This window comes from Ursus maritimus, unplaced genomic scaffold (genome assembly GCF_017311325.1).
Source record: "Ursus maritimus isolate PB19 unplaced genomic scaffold, ASM1731132v1 scaffold_6, whole genome shotgun sequence".
NCBI classification, from domain to species: Eukaryota; Metazoa; Chordata; class Mammalia; order Carnivora; family Ursidae; genus Ursus; species Ursus maritimus.
In genome coordinates, this window is record NW_024426774.1 from 8,865,805 (window position 1) to 8,885,667 (window position 19,863).

At 51.5% G+C, this 19,863-nt stretch overlaps 1 long non-coding RNA gene across 1 annotated transcript; it reads right to left on the reverse strand.

The window, feature by feature from the left end:
* Window positions 1-499: 499 nt before the first annotated feature.
* Window positions 500-19,768, reverse strand: LOC121100963. Its single transcript, XR_005832746.1, has 5 exons — window positions 19,566-19,768; window positions 15,386-15,536; window positions 15,057-15,163; window positions 7,226-7,388; window positions 500-1,732 (listed from the first exon to the last, which is right to left on the reverse strand). It is a non-coding gene; the product is annotated as an uncharacterized LOC121100963 (long non-coding RNA).
* Window positions 19,769-19,863: the final 95 nt, after the last annotated feature.

A 19,863-nucleotide genomic window follows, 5' to 3' on the forward strand; every position in this document is an offset into this window, starting at 1 on the left:
TCATCAAGGAACTCAAGTCCTGAGAAAGCTCATATACAAGTTCATTCACTTGTTCTGGGGCAATTGTTTTGTAAGTCGGGTGCCAATAAACTATTCAACAGAGTGGGGAGCTTTGACTCACCAAACACTTTGGTGAGTGCGTGATCACTAATTTCCAAAGGGTCAGGGTGGTGAGGATCACCTTTGCTCCAGCTCTCCCCAGCCCTGCAGTCCCGCCTGCCTGTCCTCTGAGCTCTGCAGGCAGGTGTCATGTCTCCTCTATGGGGGCCCAGGGGACCCCCCAGCCTTCACCTTGACTCTGATGGACACAGGGCCTGGGGCTGGGTTCAAAGCCCACCCACTCCAACGCGGAACTCAAACCCTTTATTGCAAACCAGTGCCCATTCTTGCCCTTTACTTGTCATTAATTGTGTGTGTCATTTGTTCTTTTATTTATCAACTTGCAGAGAAGTTTGCCTTTTTAAAGAAAATACCGTCATGGACGGGAGGAGAACAAGGCCCCGCGGGGACGGCACCACCGCAGCTTGGTTTTGGGGCTGGACGCTTGCCACAGAAGGTCGCCGAGGGAAGTGGGTCAGCAGGGCAGCGTGGTGGCTCAGTCAGGAGAATGAGCCGCCCCCCCCCACGCCGATAGGGTGCCTGTCAGTGAGCGCCAGGCAGGCTGGCGGGAGGGGCGCACAGGCCCCTTACCGTCAGCCGACTCTGATGTCAATCTATAGTCATCTTGAAGTAAGCTCCTTTTTAAGAAGAAAAAAAAAAGTCCTGTGACTCAAACTTAGTTAACATTCCTTATAAAATCTGAGTCATTATTCAGGCTCAGGTCAGCAGGTCACCTGACAATTTATGGAAGTCCGCCAAAACCAGATACTTGCAGGAGGCTTTTAGTGCCAAGAAATTCAACAGACAACCCGGCGCCGACCACCCCAGCATGCTGGCGCCGCACCGACTCGTGAACCGTGGGTTCTGAGCGGGAGGCGGGGGCCTGTGGCACCTGGGCGGGCTTTCAGCTGGGAACGTCACGCGGTGGCGTTGGAATCTGGGATTCAGGGACGCGTACTCTTCACGCCCGCGGGCCCTGAGCAACATCTGGCTGCATCCCTGGAGGTGAGGATGGGAGCAGGCGAGGCTGGAGCTCACTTCCGTCCTCGTTACTTCAGCAAACAGCTGGCACGGGCCGTAGGCAAGGTGTGTGTCCGCAGGGCATCTCACGCCCTGTGCACAGGATCGGCGGGTCCTGCCCTTCGGGCGCTCCAGTGACCTCCGCAGTGTGGCAGGAGGCCTTGTGTTTGTGAGGAGGCCCCACCGAGGCAGGGGGAGAGGCCCCAGCCGGCTGAGCCTTCTAGTAGTTTCCAGTTCACGGTCATTCCCTCTCAACTCTCTTAAGAGTTTTTGGAACATCACCAGATTAAACAAAATATCAGAATTTCGTGGACCGGGACCCGTACTCTTCGCGTTTCGGAAGCTGGCTCTGACTGTCCTGGGGGCGGCTTCCAAACAGATACGATCTTCCTAGAGATGAGACTCAGGAAGGGTACATAATTGCTCCTCTCTTTTAGTGAATTTAAATTGCTTCGAGGGCGCAGAGAAATACTAGTGGATGTGAAGAGGGTTCATTAAATGTTCCGTGGACCGCAGTTTTCCATTGTGCGACAGCACTGAGGTACAGCGAGTTTAAACGAAACACTGCGACTTTCCTGGAAGGCTGTCATTTAACTAACCGCATAAAGGCAACCTAGAAAAGGGAATTGTTGTTTGGAAGATTTAAAAAAAATAAATGTGTCATTTTAAAGAAGAAATCAAGAAAACATTTTGGCATCTGTTAAAGTAACGCGACATGCAGAAGCCTCTCTGAGGTCAGTCTGCGACAAGCCAAGAGTGGCTCTTGGGAAAGGCATCCAGCCCATTTTCAGTGGATTTTGGAGCCCCAGGGCAAGTGTCTGTTGTCAGTAATGAGATGTGGCACCCTCACTTTCCCACTGAGTTCAGGCCCCAGTCGGTTTGGGGAGTAGGTGAGGACCACTGGAACCTGGAAATGCATTTGTTGGCATGACGTCTCTCTAAAGGTGTCCTGAAGGTAATGAATGGTACACGCACGATGTGCCAACAGATGGAAATTAGAGCCCTGTGTGGCTAGGCCCAGTGGGAACACGCATCCTAAAGTCTCTACGCTAATAACGACGTTAACAACTGCGTGATTGGTCTCCGTGACCTGTGCTTGCTGTGGTGACAACGCAGGCCTCCCTGCCTCCACTCCCGGAGCAGGGCGGGTTTGTCCCTGTCCACACTTAGTGCATTTATTCAAACGCGCGCGGCAGCTAAATGCATCCCAGGGTCCTCCCAGGTCCCAGACCTGCCCAATGATGATCTCCCTCCTGAGAAGATGTCCGGTCACCCTGACAGTGGGTGAGAGGCAGCTCACCTGTGCCAAGACCCTGGGGTCTCCGACGGTCACACCTTACCTCACTAACGGAGCAACAGGGCGACTCGGTTTCTCATAGTGAAAGAACATCACTCCTGTGCTTGCCAGAGGTTTCTAGGAGGGTGACCTACAAAATGACTCATGCCTCTGCTTCCCAGCGCTGTCCTTACCCTATCAGAGGTCACAGACGGACCTTGTCCTTGTGTTGACAACGCAAGAGCACACAGGGCAGAGCTGTGATAAGAGGGAGCAGATGGGGGCTCCTGTCATTGTCATTCACGGGGAATGCCGGGCCCATGGAAAAGGCAGCAAATTCAAGCCAGGTCTTGTCTGAAGGTGCGGAAGAACACGGTTAGGAAACTTTTTCAGGTATGGCTTGTTCTCTTGTTGGGCTGAGTTCTTCACACGCTCCTAAAGAGACAGGGAAATATAACACTTTCCTTGGAGAAGGAAAAGAAAGATACTGGGATTTTAAAGAAATGTTCTGTTGGTAAATGCAGCAGCTCAGCCAGGTTCAGAATTATGAGCTAAGGGACTCCGGAATCCAGGCACATGAAAACGCACAGCTTGTCTCTCCGAGTGTACTTCTCCAACCCGAGAGGTGAAGGTCAATAAACACACTTGAATGACTTCCAGAGGAGGATATAAATATCGGCGACTCACTCCTGATTTGCAAGCACATAGCATTTTCTCAGGAGAAGCGAGGAGGTGTTTGTTCCTTCTGGGCTAGAGGTACGGCTCACACGAGGGCAAACCAGTCAATTCAATCGATTTAGGGAAACAACACAACACAACAGAAATTGTATGTTCAATGTCATTTTGACCAAACTTTAGTCCGAGAGAATATATGTCCTCTTTCTAGCTAGTTTTGGGTGTGTGTGTGTGTGTGTGAGATATGATAGTAAAAAAAAAAACCTGCAAAGGTTATAAAAACAAAGGCCTGACAATCCTGTTGAGATTTTTCACAATGACTCAGTAAAATAAATGACGCATTTCTTCTTAGATTCAGCCAACAATCATTACACACGACTTTAGGCCCAAGCTCCGTGCTTGACCGACGGGAACAGAAGTAAGGTGTTCTCCCTGCATTTACCAAATATGTCGTCTGGTTAGGAAGACAAGTGAGAAAGTCATTTCTGTGGAGTGCGATTCATTCCCTGTGAAAATCCTGGATGTGAATCGTGGGGACACGGGAGAGGCTGCGTGACCACAGGTGTGATGAGGAGAACTTGCCGGGGGATAATGTGTGTGGGAAGCCATCTGGGACAGAGAGAGAGACTTCCGGTTCCAGGGGCGACAGGGTGGCTCCGAGAGTCGTTGACTTTGCTTCTTGTTCTGTCCATGGTATATACGACACTTGGTAAATGTGAACAAATGGATGCAGGGAGGGAAGGAGGAAGGGATGGGAGATAGGCGAGTGGAATTAATGAACGGGTAGATGAACAAATGAAAGAATGACAAGTGTAAGAACTGAATGGATGGTTCAGAGAATGGATCACAGGGAATGACCAGGAGACTAGGCACGTAAAATTAATCTTGAGCAGATCGTAAAGGATCTTACATCTTTTCATGATAAATCAATGGAAGGGTACAATATAGAAGCAAGTGTGAGGTCTAGGAGGAAAGAAAGTCTGATTTAGTTTCCCGGGGCCCTCGGCACATTTGAGGGGCTTGACCAACAGAGACACGGCGGCAGGATGTCTGAGATCCGGGGCGGCCGAGATCTGGGCGTGGGCAGGCGGGTTTCCCCGAAGGCCTCTCTGCGGGTCGAGCCAGCACCTCCCCTGTTCTCGTGCGGCCATGCCTCCGTGCGTGTCTGTGTCCTAGTCAACAAGTCCTGTCAGGACACCGGTCCTCCTGGAATATGGTCCATTCTGAAGACCTCTCTGGCACTGAAGGCCCTCTTGAAGGACCTTATCTCCAAGTGCACTGGAAGGACGGGGCTTAGCGCTCTTGCAGGTAAATTTTGAGGGCACATGGTTTAGTGCACAGCAGGCTGCAGAAAGTGGCAGCAAGACTGTCCGTCCCCTGAATCCCAGCACAGGACGGCCATGGGATCCCTCTCTCCTGACAGCAGAGAAGTCGCCCCTTCATGGCTCACAGCTGGCCGCGAGGAAGTGCCCCCATTGTTACAGTGTGTGAGGTGGGTAAGAGTGAGGAGCCCCCCGGCAGGTCTGTGCGCCAGGATCCCTGGGGAGGAAATACACACCCAACGTCACCCATGCCTCCACTTCATTTCAGCGGCACGCGGAACCCCAATCTCACCTCTGAATATAGTTCGTGCTTGAAACGTGCGGCTCTTGTGACCCACAGGCAGACGAGATTCTCCTGTCCACGTACCAATTACAGGCAGTAACAGCTGGCACTTCACTGCTTTAAACACGTGCTCTGTGGGGTCTGTCGTGGGCTCTGCTTCTCACGGTCACCCAGGGACCCAGGCTGTCAGGACAGCACTTTTGACTCCAAGCCATGCACCCTTCCTCGGGGTGGTCCTGTGAACTCCCCCTCCAGCTGGCATCCAATCCTCCTGGATTCCCCAGGACTTTATCCCCAACATCCAGAGAGGAACCTGGTGCCCCGGGAGGAGAAGCACGGCCGTGGGCCTCCACGTGGTTTCTGAGGGCTGGACCCCGTGATTTGCTCGCTCCCACTCTTCACCTGAGCTTTGGCGTCTCCAAGGGCACACCTGCTCGTGGCAGTCCAGGAGTAGCCGACATTCGGCCAGGCCACCTGGCCACGGTCCAGCAACTCCCCACTCAGGCCTCTGGTGGGCCTCCCTGCTGGCAAGGGGATGCCCGGCTAGGCTGTCCCTGCAGGGGTAACATCTGGGTGGGGGACAGAGCCCCTGTCCAGAGTTGCCCCTTCCTCCTGCTGCGCTGTCGCTTTGCAGAAAGCAAGTGAGACTCACAATGAGGTGTTATTCTGCTTCCACTGGGATCGAGGAATTAAGTGGGAAAATAGCCCCTCACACACGCAGGTCAGAATGCAGAGGGACACACATTTCTGGAGAAGGGAGATGGCTGCACATTTATCAACTGAGGCGTGCACGCAGCTGGGGACACGAGGGCACTCCCCAGCTTCCTCACTGGCTCTCTGCTTCTGGAAGCAGATGGCTGGCACAGCTGGTCCACATTGGGCACTGGCCCTGTTTCCTAACTGACCAGTCAGATAGACGCCCTCTGCTAGTCGCCCTGGCTGCTCTGATGTCGTCTGGGACTGAGCGGCTGCGCAGCCTCTTTCTCCACCAGAGTGCAAGGTCAGCAGGTGCTCCGCCCGATCCCAGCCCCATGCAGGCCTGGGCGGAACCGGCCTTTAGGGGACATCCCTGTGTCTCTGTTCTGGGTGAAGCTGGGGCCACCACACCCCAGGCCCCGTTACGCGAAAGCGCCCAGTGCCCACTTAGTGCATGCAGGAATCCACGAGTGGAGACAGGGCCGGGCCTTCTCATGTCCACCCCGGGCTCCTTGATTCACAGGAGGAGTATCTGAGGTGTCCGTGCCCGAGGCCCTCACTCCCTGCCTGTCCACACGAGTGGCTTCATCTGTCTCGTGTTGCTGTTTCTCATCGGGGTTGCTGGATCAGTGGTTGGCTTGGGGCTCCCAGCTCCCTCCTTCCCCAACCCACACGGATGGACCTGCAAGCCCAGATCTGGGATTTATCCTGATGACCAATGCCTAGGGGTGTGTGCGTGAGACACCCACTGCTGAATGGCTGCGATGACCCGAGCGGTGGTCGATGGGACCTGAGTTTCCGGGCGGGTGCACAACCGTGCCCTCAGGCGGCGGGCTCTCCCAGGTAGGATTTGGGGTGCCAGCAGGAAGGAGGGCAGTGGGGGGCAGGTGGTAAGGACCGCTGTGCAGGCTCAGCTCTGGGGGAGCCTACCAGCCTGGACTCAGGGTGCACACTCCCTGGGTGAGGCTGTTCCCAACCGGCCCTGCGCCCCGCTCCCCTCTTGGGCCAGACCTGCTGCTCTCAGCCCTTCAAACCAGGAGGATGGTGTTTGCAGACCAGCAGGGAGAAAAGCCACAGTCATTTCAAGGTGTGCAAGTTGGCGGGGTCGGGGCGAGGGGGCAGGAAAAGGAGATTTCCAAAGGGCTTTTCTTTTTACTTGTATTGCTTAATATTTTAGCCCCGAGGGTATGTAGTAGAAAACAATCCATATTTTTGTAAAAGATAAAAGGGATTTTAAAAAGACCTCCTGTAGGCTTAGTCATTAATGACTGACTTGCCAAGACATGAAGAAGACTCTATGTGCAATTACTACTCAATTCTTGCTAAGACTCCTGAGTAAATTCACACCTATCATAAAAGCACACTCGGTTCCGCCTAACGTGAGGAGACTGCTTCTTTGCTTGGTCTGCTTAGGTGATTTCACAACTTGTGATGGAGAGCTTCTTTCTCTGAGACACACGCAAACTCGGGTCACAGATATTTTGGGGTTTTACGTAATAGCTGATCACAACATCGTATGTGTTCTGTAACCCTGGAGTTTCCCTGCCGATTTTTAATAATATTTCAAAAATGAGTTTTCTGAATGTGAGAAGCGTAGGACACAACGTGGAGGGACTGAAAGTCTGCACGTCCGGTGGGGAGGTCATCACCCCCACCCGGGCCCCGCGGTTCAGGCGCGTTTCCTCGTGCTGCACTGGGGCAAACACGGGTAGGCTCTCCAGGAAGCACTGGGCAGCCCCTCGTAAGAGAATCCACAGGGACGAAATATGAGGGCAGCGGTTTCTCTCTGCCATAAGGTGCCCCAGACGCGACCACTAATTATCCACGGGTACTGAGAACACATGGGACGCTCACCTGAGTGATGTAGGCAGTCCTCACGACACCTTCGCGGGCACCGGACGCTGTCTCCACTTGCAGAGGAGGGACTGAGGCTCCTGCTGGCGCGCGGGTCCTGGTCTGTGTCGGGACTTGAACATACGGCAAGTCTCATCTGGAGAACAGCTTGCATTTGAAAATGCTGTGAACAAACGTGCGAATGTTTGACGTACCGCAGAAATATTTAGTTCACGCTCTATGCCTTACTCCTAAACAATGCCTGAATTATTTAATTTATCCATTTAATTTTCATGGCCTAATTCACATTTAAATGACATGTTTTACCCAATCCCAATCAGAAAGTGCACAGATCTGTTTGCTAGAATGTAAGTTTCTAGAAGGTGCCGTCTTACGTCAGCGGGTGGGACACGCAGCGCAGGCTCGGGGCTCACGCTCTGTGTGCAAAGACAGCCTCTGAGATGGCCGGTGTCTGTCGGTTCTGTACACGTGTCCTGGAGCACACTGCCGTCGCCCCCACATCTGAGGGGCTAGCCATAACTGCCCTGTCCTTACCAGCTGACAAAATCAGCGGGTCCTTTCGGGTGGAAAGCCATTCTGCTGCTGAACAAGCACGTATCCTAACACCGGAATCTGTAGATGGCAACACGTGCAGGCCTCTAGGGGTTCCCCTAGCATCGCTACCAAACCGTGGTGGCCACACGCAGAGCACATGCCGCCATCCTCAGGCCCCACACCTCGGGGCCCCAGGGCTCACCCTGCCTGGGAGACGGGGGCTTGCTGGTGCACCTGTCCCGAGCTTGTGCACCTATTGCTCCTAGAATTGCTGGGCTACCTTCAGTGTTCCAGAATGTGAACTTCCACTCCCACTCCTGGTGAATCTCAGCAAGCCGCCATCGCCTGGTTTTGGAGGGTCCATCCAGCCTTCTTTCCAGGCTCTGCAGCAGCTCCCAGTTGGCCCATTTCGGGTTCCCGGGGTGCCGGCTTCCCTCCCACCCCTCCTCCTTCAGCTGTCGCGGCCATCCTCTGCCTGGCTGGAGAGCTGGCCGGAGCACACTGGCCATGCAGACTCCTGTGGGCTGCTCTCTTACCAAAGACTGAGATTTTTCTAATTAGTGAACATATTTTTTATCAAAGAAGAACTCAAAAGCAAGGAACATAAAATGTCTGGATAATAGATGGATTCAATCTCCTTACTTCCTAATGATATATGATTAATCCTGCTCAAAATCATACTTTTCTATCATGTTTTGTACTTCATTACAAGGAGAATCATCAAATTTATTTCTTAAATCTATCAAAAAATATATATCATCATTTACATAGAAACTTTTCATGCTAGACATTGTATAAGAAATGGTTTCCAGCTGCCTGGTTCCATTTCATTTTCGCTCTGCAGGTTTCCCATCATGTTTAAATGCAGAGCTTTTTCATAATCCAAAATGAATTTTATTCTTTTAAGAAAGAAAGAACATTCTACGTTGTGTGTTCAAAGCAAATGGCCCCAAGTGAGGGGACACTCACATGTTGCGTGCTCCTCTGTGCACGTGGCTGCGTACCGACTGTGTCACGGGGTCACGGAGGGCAGGGAGCAGGGTCCAGGAAGGACTGGCCACAGTGACAGGATGTAAGGTGAGAAGGAGGGATGTGAGCCCACCAGGGCATCGGGGGGAGTGCGGACGTGAGGTCGGCGCAGCGCTGAAGCATGTGGGGCGGACCGTGGACCAGGGAGCAGGGAAGATGGGAAAGGACGGATACATGAGAAATAAGGAGAGATTCTTATTCTGATAATAACCCCTTGTCTTCGTAGGACTTCCAAGAGTGTTCCCAGGAAGTTATTTTCCCTTGCTTGCCTATGGTCTCTTTGTCCTCTATGCGTAATATCATTCCTATAAATTTCCAGAAGCTTCAGCATGAGAGCCACTCAGAGGGTCACTGAGGCCAAGTGCCCCATGCCCCCAGGGCTGGCTTGCATCCACCTGCAAAGTGGCACACATACTCTTCTTTCCATGCCGTCACCGTGTTCTGGAACATTCCGTCTCTTCTAAGAAAACCTCTCCGAGGTCATTGAGCTTTCTGCTGGCATACTGCTAATCTTGAGAGGGAAAAAACAGTAACTTTTGGGTGTTGACCCAAGGCGCTCCTTGCAGGAGGCTCTGGAAGTGTGTTTCAGGGTTGCCTCCCACACCCTTCAGGACAGGCACTGCTGTGTTTTGCAGGGAAGGGGGGAGTGAGCGTGGATTTCTCAAATCTGGGCTGCTTCCCAGCGCACACTGACAATAAACGGGCCTGCGTGAGCCAGCCCGCCTTCCCACATGTGCTCACTGCTAACTCACCCCTGGTGACCTTCCTGGGGTCAGAGGCCATCCTACACCTTTGCCCAAGCACGTCATCGTCACGCTCAGTGAATTCTTACTGGAATTATGTGTCTCTGACACTTTCTTTCAAGGTTTTGCCAGGCACTTGTCAAGTCTAATTTGGGAGAAGACCCTGTTCCCCACGTTAATGGACCGACGCGGGGCTGGGACAGGAAGCTGTCTGCGGATCGCTGCCCATCCAGACGGCAGACCAACTCCTCTCCCTCTGCCTTGGGCTCTGGTCTGGAAGCGCCGCAGGACACCCGGTGCAAACCCGCGGCGAGGCTGACGGGCTGAGCGGCTCCACCTCCGGGGTTGGGCTCAGGGTGTCTCGTGGCTGCCGCCGCTGTGGGTCTGGAGCCTTCGCCCGCCGCTGGTGACATAGCCGGCGCATCTGGGACTCCTCTGGGGCAGAGCACACCGGGCGGCCTCCTCTGGCTCTCGTGCTCTGAGACAGACGACCGCCCGCTGTATGTGCGCGGTTCTCAGTGACCCTCCTGGTCAGCACGGCAGCGCTGGCATGTCGTGGGAGTAAGGACTTTGCACAGAGGGGTCCGTCCTCCCTCAGGCTGGCTACAGTGGGTGGGCCGCCAGCCTTCCTGGCGACACGAGTTCAGGCGAATGAGCCCATCTTCATGGAGCTATTTTCAGGCTTCTCTGGAGTTTCCACTCACACCAGTCCTGCTGCGTTCGTCCGTGCACCCAGAGCGCCTTGACGCCTGCACCCTGACCACACTCTGCACACTGTGGATCTCCAGGGGTTCTCTGTCCTCTGATGCACGCGTGGGAGGCGGCATTCCCGGGTCACGCTCAGATGGTGGCCAGTTGGCCGTGGGCGTTAGGAGTGCACAGCGCCCCTCTCTCCGTCCCCCATGGCCTCCCAGAGCCGGTGTTGCGATGCTGACGCCCCAAGAAAGAAGGGACCACATCCCCGAATCACCGCTGGGACGACCTGTATCACGTAATTTGCACTTGGGGGTGTTCGTTCCGGAAACCAGCTTAAAATTCTTCTGGAAGATGGCACTTTTCCGGTTCTATGGGACTGCAGTGGTCCTGACCTCGGTGCCGTGACACTGGCGAGCCTCTCCCTTCACAGGGTGTGTAGCTGGTGCCAGAAACCTTTCCTGCACACAGGTGGGAGGGTCAGGTCCTCGCTCAGTGACAGCATCAGTGAGCTGACCCATTGTCTGTGCTGCATGAAGAAATTAGCATACTGTAAAACTTTACTAGTGTGCATCAGTTTTTAACACAAAACAACTGATTTACCAAAAAAGCTGTCTGTCTAGATACATTTGTTTTTTTCCAGGTGAGATCTGTTGTCACACAACCATCGACTCTGTGATTAAGTATGAGATGGTTCCAATCCCACTGCGGGCTGGTGGTGGTGGGACCTGAGTTCTTAGTTAAATTCTGAGACATATGCAGTATCTAACTGGAAGAGTCAACCCGTTTTCCCAAATGCTGCGCTCTGGTGCACGGAGAGGCATCCTGGTCATGACCAATACTGTGGGTCCGGTGTCGTGGTCATTGCGTGACGACCAACACGACCATTTGCTCTTGCCTCCTGATAGAACAGGCGGCCGTCTTAAGGACATCGTGGAACAAATCAGGCTTTCATTAGAAAAATCACTTTTGAGTGTTCTCAAAACGGAGAACAAGCAGATTTTTTTTCGACATTTTGTAAAGCTACATTTGACATTCTACAGAATAAGTTTGTCAACAAACTATGAGCCCACACTGTTCATTCAACTCTTGACCCCCAAGCTATGTTCTTGGACGATGTGGTGTCTGAAGGTTTACTGAGCGCAATTGCCCCCACATTGCCCCTTACAAGAGTTTCATGATACCTGGTATATCCACTTTTAAAACTACTCTGTTAGGTTGACTTAAGAGACTGTGGCCCAAAGACTCTATCAAACGTTTCTTGGCAGGAAAGTTGTAACATCATCGGGAGTTCACATAAACATGGATCTGTGGGGTTAGGTGTGGGCAGGCACGTGCTGGCAGGGGGAGGAAGCCTGAGGTCATTGAGCTTTAGACACAACATGGGAAAGATGGGAGTGGAGGGGGTCCCCCCCCACCATCATGGCTACAGGAGTGTCCCCTGGTGGGGAGCCCCAGCAAGGGTGTCCCCCGTGCAGGTGTCACTCACAGCAGCCAAGGACGGTGTCTGCAGTGTTCTCGACATCAGCAGTATATAGCGAAGGCGTCTAAATCCCTCTCTTCTGGCTCAGATTTTCCCAGACCCATCTGGTCAATGGCGAGCCTGTGCGGGAATCACTGCCTTGGTCAAGCTGCAGGCGGACGCCACACCCAGGCAGGGCTGGGCTCACACCTGCTGAGATCCAAGCTCCCGGACTCTGCTTAGTCTCCTTGCCTTCACTCTTTGAACGAAATCGAATACATCTGAGTTTATCTGGCTTATCCCAGACACTGTGGATTTCCCAAGCCGATGCCAGGTGTCTGAACAGAGTCATGCCCGGGGTCCCAGCTTGTTGGCTCAGTGTGTGGCCCTCCCAGGAGGAGGACCGTTCCCACTTGAATTCCCAGAAGTCCCCCAGCTGGGGCAGGCAGCTCCTACTCAGTGTCCAGCTATCCAATGGGCTTACGGTCCCTCAGCTCTTCCAGAAACCTGGGATTTACACTGAGGTGTCCGTCAGCAGACAGAGGCTCAGAGCCACCTTGTGCCCAGAACTCCGCGTACCCTCCTCGCTTATGTTTACTCCTGCAAGTTCCTACTTGTCACCCTTGTGCAGATCACATTTCGGAGGAGGAGTAAATTCTTTCTGCCATGTGAGGCTCCGGAGATCTATAAGGTCTGCTTCTGGAAGAACCAGCCAGCCCTGCTCTGAGCACGGGGGCACCCTGCCCAAGGCGGTGTGACTGCCCTGCTCCCCCCGAAGGACTCGGTTACGTGAGTTTTGTGAGCTCAGAATCTTGCAGCAGAATTGTGCTGAATGAACTGGTGAATGAATGAGGGGTCCTATGGCATCATGATTCCCAAACGCCCAGCTGCTGGCCCTTGCTCCCTGACTCCTTCCCTGCCGGTCTGGGATCTGCAGACGCTGAGCCACCTGAAGGCCCGTACACACTTCCTGCCCTTCTCAGGACCTGTGCTCTCCTGGTCTGCTCCACTGGGGGGCCTGGGCCTCCCTGCTCCCCTGTCCACCCGCCCACCCTGCAGGCACAGCACAGAGCAGCCTCTCTGGGCTACCAGGGCCCGTGGGTGCTTGGCTGCCTTCTGCCAGGAGTGGGGAGGCATGGGCATGCTGTTAGTAATGACCAGGTATGGGAGGGCACCGAGGGGAGGGCGGCAGCCACGTCTCCGGCACCTTGGTGTCCCCAGACCCTAGCACGTCTGCAAACAGCACGAGCTCGGGAAATGTTTTCTGAATGAAACATGAATGCTACAGCTGGAAGGCAGAATAAGACAATGTTTAAGCCCTCAGCCCAGGGTGCTGGGTTACCAAGGTCCCGGGGAATGAACGCAGCCATGTTCTAATGAAGCCCCATTTACAAAAACCGTCCCTAGACCAGACGGGGCCCATGGCCTGTGGCTTGCTGACCCCTGCTTTCGAATAACTTAAAGACACTCATTAATTAAAAACACAGAGACAGCCACTCAAATTATTTATATCCTGAGTTTGACGTTAGAGGGCATAAGTCAAGAGTGACTTTTATTTATTTTCTGAATAAAATATACATAAGTGGACACCTGCAATCGCCTGAGAATGTTCAACCGTGCGTCCAGCTCCACCTTCTGGGCACCTCCGTGGTTGAGCCAGCTTCCGGAACTTTCCCTTTAGGGCAGGTGAGAGGCTCTGGGGGCTAAGCTGGCATTAATTTCAACAGTCCTGAGGATGTACGATCTGAAGCCAATAAGGCAGAGCTGTGGCCCAGGCTTGTGGCCTGACCTTGTCCTTTTAAATGTGTCTGGCTTCATTCTGACCTTTTATGACAGCACAGAAAATCCTTCACTCGGGAAGGATGAGGCCACGTGACGTTCCATAAAGCCGCCAGCAAGCCTCTTAACTCCAGAGCTTCAGTGAGAGAATGTGTTGCACAGAAGTCCCAGGATCACCTTGAAGCTGATTTCACCAACCGTGACGGGCACTGGTTCTCACACGGAATCTACCCACCCCCACATCTATGAGGGTAAGACTCTGTTCCAGTGTGTCAGTCAAGGTTAGACACAGCCAGGGGTCGACCCGAAGGAACACAGCAATGCTGATTTCCCGAAGGAAACATTCTGGATATATTCTTTCTGGTTTGCATTTGCCTTGGGTTCCAGTTTTAAAGGAGAAGTTTATTACAGGAGGAAAGTTTTTCTCGGGGTAGACATATCTTATTTAATATTCTCATCTCTGGTATAAATTTACTGTTAGGGACACATGAAAAAATGCTCCACATCACTTGCCATCAGGGAAATACAAATCAAAACCACACTGAGATACCACCTTACACCAGTCAGAATGGCCAAAATTAACAAGACAGGAAACAACAAATGTTGGAGAGGATGTGGAGAAAGGGGATCCCTCCTACGCTGTTGGTGGGAATGCAAGCTGGTGCAGCCACTTTGGAGAACAGTGTGGAGGTTCCTCAAAAAGTTAAAAAGAGCTACTCTATGACCCAGCCATTGCACTACTGGGTATTTACCCCAAAGATACAGACGTAGTGAAGAGAAGGGCCTTATGCACCCCAATGTTCATTGCAGCAATGTCCACAATAGCCAAACTGTGGAAGGAGCCGAGATGCCCTTCAACAGACGGATGGATAAAGATGTGGTCCATATATACAATGGAATATTACTCAGCTATCAGAAAGGGTGAATACCCACCATTTGCTCCGACCTGGGTGGACCTGGAGGGGATTACGCTAAGTGAAGTAAGTCAAGCAGAGAAAGACAACAGCATAAGCAATAGTGTGGAGGAATACAGGGGAAGGGCGGGGAAACTGGGGAGAAATCAGAGGGGAAACAAAGCATGAGAGACTCTCAATTCTAGGAAACAAACTGATGGTTGCTGGAGGTGAGGGAAGTGGGAGGATGGGGTCACTGGGGGATGGGCAGTAAGGAGGGCATGTGATGTAATAAGCACTGAGTGTTATATGCAACTGACGAATCACTGAACTCTACTTCTGAAACTAATATTGCACCATATGTTAATTAATTAAATTTAAAATAAAAAATAATACATCTGTTATAATAAAAAATTACTGTTAGGTACCAATAAAACATATATCTTTTCCCCAACCAAATTCTGTATTATAGTTTGTCATTGCCAAAATATAAAATAAAAATTTTTAGGAAAGGACTCACTAAAAGCTGCCTTTAGTATTTCTACCCCTCTGTCTGCTGCCAAAGCCCCTGGGAGATATTTTTAGAAACGTGAATTTGGTTTTTCTTTTGCCACAAGCGTTTATATTTATCTGCTTTAACAATAATAGCATTAAGGTTATATGCGAATGTTATTTGTGATAAATATCTTTACTCTTACTTCATGGAGGAAAGGCTGGGCCATGAGTTCAGAGGTCAGATGATGAAGCATCGATCCCCTTACGGTTCTCTTTGCCTTGGAGATGTGGTTCTGTCCGCGCTGTGGCCCTGGTAGTACAGGAGAGAAGGGCCTGGTCAGGGGCAGGACCCAGCGGGCTCTTAGAGGATGGCCTGGTCGGGGGCAGGACCCAGCAGGCTCTTAGAGGATGGCCTGGTCGGGGGCAGGACCCAGGGGCTCTCAGAGGATGGCCTGGTCGGGGGCAGGACCCAGCGTGCTCTCAGGGGACGGCCCGGTCGGGGGCAGGACCCAGGGGCTCTCAGAGCGCTTACAGCCGTGCAGTCCCCATCAGGAATAACAGCAGCCCCATTCAAATGCCCCTGTGGCTCTTCAGTGCTCTGAATACTCAGTGAACAATATGAAGACCGCGTCTAGCTTTGGAGGATTGCTGTTGTATGACAAGAGATGGTCTTGGGTCAAGTTCTAAGAAAACAAAACAAAACAAAACAAAACAAAACAACAAAACACCTCTGGGGACACCGCTGAATAGCTCCTTAACAACATATTTGATCAAATCAGAAAACTTGCAAGAGCCTCTCCCTAATGGACCACTGAAACGTGCCGACTGAGCAGCCCACACTGTCTGCACTGACGGGTGTGGTGGTGTTCACTGAGGAGGAATCACAGGACGGGTTTTTTTTTTTTCCTTCCTTTCCTCCCTCCCTCCCTCCCTCCCTGTCTCTTTCTTTTAACAAAAGCTCTTGGCACTTCCTACCAACTCTGAAAGGTAGACCTGACCTTTTCTCCCTGACTCGGTTTCTTTTTTGTGTGTTTATTTTAATTCCAGCAGAGTCAGCATACAGTGTTACATCAGTTTCAGGTGTACACGATGGTGAGCCCGCACTTCTGTACGCTGCTCAGTGCTCATGGTGGTAAGTATGCTTTCCGTCCCCGTCACCTGTCCTCCCGCCCCCCCTCCCCGTCCCCTCCCCTCTGGTGACATCAGTGTGCTCTCTGTAGTTAAGAGTCTGTTTCCTGGTTTCTCTCCCTCAAGTGTTTATTCCCCTTTGCTCATTTGTTTCTTAAATTCCACACGAGTTTGTTCCTCTAATTTCTCCCACATTATACCCACCAGCTCCTTCTGTGTTGTTGCAAATGGCAAGATTTCATCCTTTCTGATGGCTGAGTAATATTCCGTTATATATATGAACCACACCTTCTTTATCCAGTCATCAGTTGATGGACACTTGGGCTGCTTCTGTGTCTTCGCTATTGTAGAAAATGCCGCTATAAACATCAGGATGCATGTATCCCTTTGAATCAGTGTCTTGGTGTGCTGTGGGTAGATACCCAGTAGCAGGATTGCTGGATCGTCGGGTAGTCCTATTGTTAACTTGTTCTCTGTCCCGGACTCCGTTTCAAGGGGGCACATTTCAGGTAGGACCTGGGACCTCGCCAACACAGCACTTAGGGTCACTGTGCTATGACGTGGTTGTCACCCTGAAGGGAGAGACAGTGACTCTCTTGTGTTTCTATTTCCAGGGTTTGGGAGGAAGCTAAGTGGATGCACGTCCCACGCCCAACAAATGCAGGGTGCGCCCAGCGAGGACCTGCTCTACACCAAACACAGGCACACAGGCTTCGCGGAAGACGCCGTCCGACCCTCCTTCCCAGGATGAGAGCAACATTCATTACGGGGACCTGGAAACCCTGTTTTCTCATCTATACACCTAAAACGGATATTTTCCTTATCTTCAGTAGAGACAAACAAGGACACATTTGGCCAAATAGTTTATGTAATTTTTACTCATTCTGCATTTTGGGACTGAGGTATATTTGTTAAAACAAGGGAATCATGTGGTTAACATGTAGCTTCAACAAAAAACCAGGAACAGAGTTCAGAATCAGAAGCCTGAGGGATGTGCTTAGACATACGGTGCAATTCCTGACTCTGAGAATGTTTTCATGTGAATGATACAGATTCTTTCTTTCACGATCAGCGACGTTTCTTGATTCTCTGTTTACGAGGCTCACAAGGATCCAAGGGGAGAGTACACTATCCTCCATCCATCTTCGGTAGGTTTTATCCCCCTTAAGGCAATGTGCAGAGCAGTTCAATGAACTTTTCTTCAGGGTGAGTTTTCCTTTTTAAAATTTGAAATTAGAAAAAAAGGATAAAAAACTCATTTTTGTTTGAATTTTAAAAATTTGTTAACGTCTATTTCAAAGATAAATCTACAAACTAAGGTCTCACTTTTTTAAGTGTGATGTTCTTTTTAAAGAATTCCTTTGTCAACATGTTCGCAAAGACATTTTAAAATTTTCTATTAGAACTCTGACCCCAAAAAGGGCCAATATGGCGTGTTAACAGAAGAAACTGAGTGAAGTAAAAGTCGTTTCCTTGACATACTGTCGGTAAGTCTGTAACAGCAGAAGATTCATGATCTGTGTCTAAATATCAATAGCAGATCAGCTCAGCCCAAAGTCCAGCCCAAAAGAAAAACAGAAAGTACAACAGAAAAGCCCAGAGTCATATTTCAAACAAACCATCTTCTATGATGAGGCGATGATCTGTCTGGAACCAGTATGTCCGTGTCCTTCTGAAACATGGAGCGGGGCCGCAGTCCACGCCCCATGCGCACCGACCCAGCGAGGGCCTGCCCGCTTCCTTCGTGCATGCACACTGACCCTGCGCTCCGTCCAGCCGTGGGCGCTCAGCTGTGCCACAAAAGGCTTCCGGCTCCTCATTGCCCGGCACCCACTGATCCTTCCAGGAACATTTGTCGAATGAAGGAATCCAGTGCGTTCACCTCGAACTTCCAGCTTTTGCTCGTAGAGGCCCCCACTGAGCCTGGCGTGGGTCTCCTCCTTTACAGAGTGGGCTCCTGAGGGACGTAGTGTCGTCTAAAACACACACTGTGTTCACCCCAGGGCTGTAGCCCATTGAGAGCTTCACAGAGTTTTTACCGGGCGTTTCTGCCAACTGTTTCTGTGTTCGGCTCAGCCGTGCATTTCCTGCGAGGCTTGTGCCCCTGTCCCCCGATGGTCAGCCTGCAGAGCTGGGGCTTGTCCAGTCTGGTGCTAGGACACGCTGGAAAACGCCTCTCTGACACGAAGACCTCGCAGGCCCATGGCACTCACAACTGTCAGGGACGTTCACACAAACAGAAAGTGCTTTTGTCAGTGGCTTCACACTGGCTGTCAGCACGGTTATAGTTTATAATGTGTGTGTGTGGATTTGTGCAGGAGCCAGGAGGCCCATGGTTTCCAGGGCAAGGGCGGGCAGAGCGTGGCGGGCCCTGGGTTGAACGCATCCTGCCTTGCGGGGTTCATGGAGTGCTCCCTCCACCGCCCCAGCTGGTGCTCAGGATGAGGGGGTCAGGGCTGCTCCTCTCCGTACCCAGAAAACACGCTGGCAAATTCTCTCAAGCCTTGCTTGTTACGGAGTCAGAACTGGAGCGGGGCTCCCCCCTGCGTGCCCTCTGCAGCATCCGAGAGCACGATGGCCATGTCCCACAGCGGTGTCCAGGGGCGCACGCGGCGAGCACAGCATGTCGAGACACTGTGTGATTACACCTGAAACTAATGGTTTCCCCTGCCCTTGACAAGTCCTGCTTCCAAACTGGGGCGATGATTAAGTGTCATTTTAACCCCCCCCCAGTCTGCATGGGGGCTTGAGGAGTGCCGCCCGACCTGTGGGGGTGGGACAGGTGCAGCAGGAACGCAAAGGGAAGAACAAGGGGTATGTGGCCTCCGTTCATTCCACCCAAGAAGACTGTTGCTGTTGTTGAATTTTAAAAAAGTTGTGCATCTTTTCAAAAAATTGTATGCTTATACAAATGTAAACTTTAGCATCAAATCTTGCTGGGAAAACAGTATTCTTTTCATTATGATCCAGCAAAGGTACACTTTTAAAATCTACAGTTTTCATGAAAATAAACAAAACAAAATCTTCATAGTTTCTTCACTCTTCAGTGCAGAAGAATACCTCCTATTTTTGAGTGAGTTTAGGCTCTCTGGCGCAAGGGACCAAACTGAGAACCCATTAAATCTGGAGCTCAGGAAGAGGCGCAGCAGGAAGGGGGGCAGACCTGTGTCTGGGTGTAAAGTCTGCTCCCGCTGCTGCTGATACTGACATTGACGGGAGGTGTGCATCAAAGCAGAAGCACAGACATCGACGGAGAAAACCATTGCCTGATGCTCCCTGAGCACCATTCTTTTGGAGTATTATCTAAAATCCACTTTAAATACTCTGCGGAGGCTCGTCTTCCACAGAAGCCACTACAATGCACACAGGAATTCTGTCTGTAACACACACAGCACAGGTGTTACAGATAGATATCTTCTAAATATTATTACGTGTCTGACGTGATTATAAATACTCGATACATTACAAACCGAAACAGTGCTCTTTCCCCCACACGGACCGAAAGGGGTGGGTGGGCTGCAGGGAGCCAGAAGTCATCGCTAAAGCCGCCCCTGGAGGGATGCCAGGCGGTCGGCGCCGTGTACCTGCTTTCCTGCAGGAACCAGCTACCTGTTCTCCCGAACCGTACAATCTGACGGTTACGTGCTTCCTGTCCTCGCAGACTTGAGACCCGAGGATGTGATCTAGGACCACAGTCCGTCTCCGTCAAAGAAGGTTCAGGAGGCCGTGAGTTGCTTTTAATGACAAAAATAGAAAGAGGAACTTCTTAGAAGTAGTAAACAGTACAAAAAACAAGGAAACTGCAATAAAGGCATTATTTCACAAATTAGGAACGTAATTTAAATTAGCACTTAAATGACGTGTTAATTATATAATAGTTTA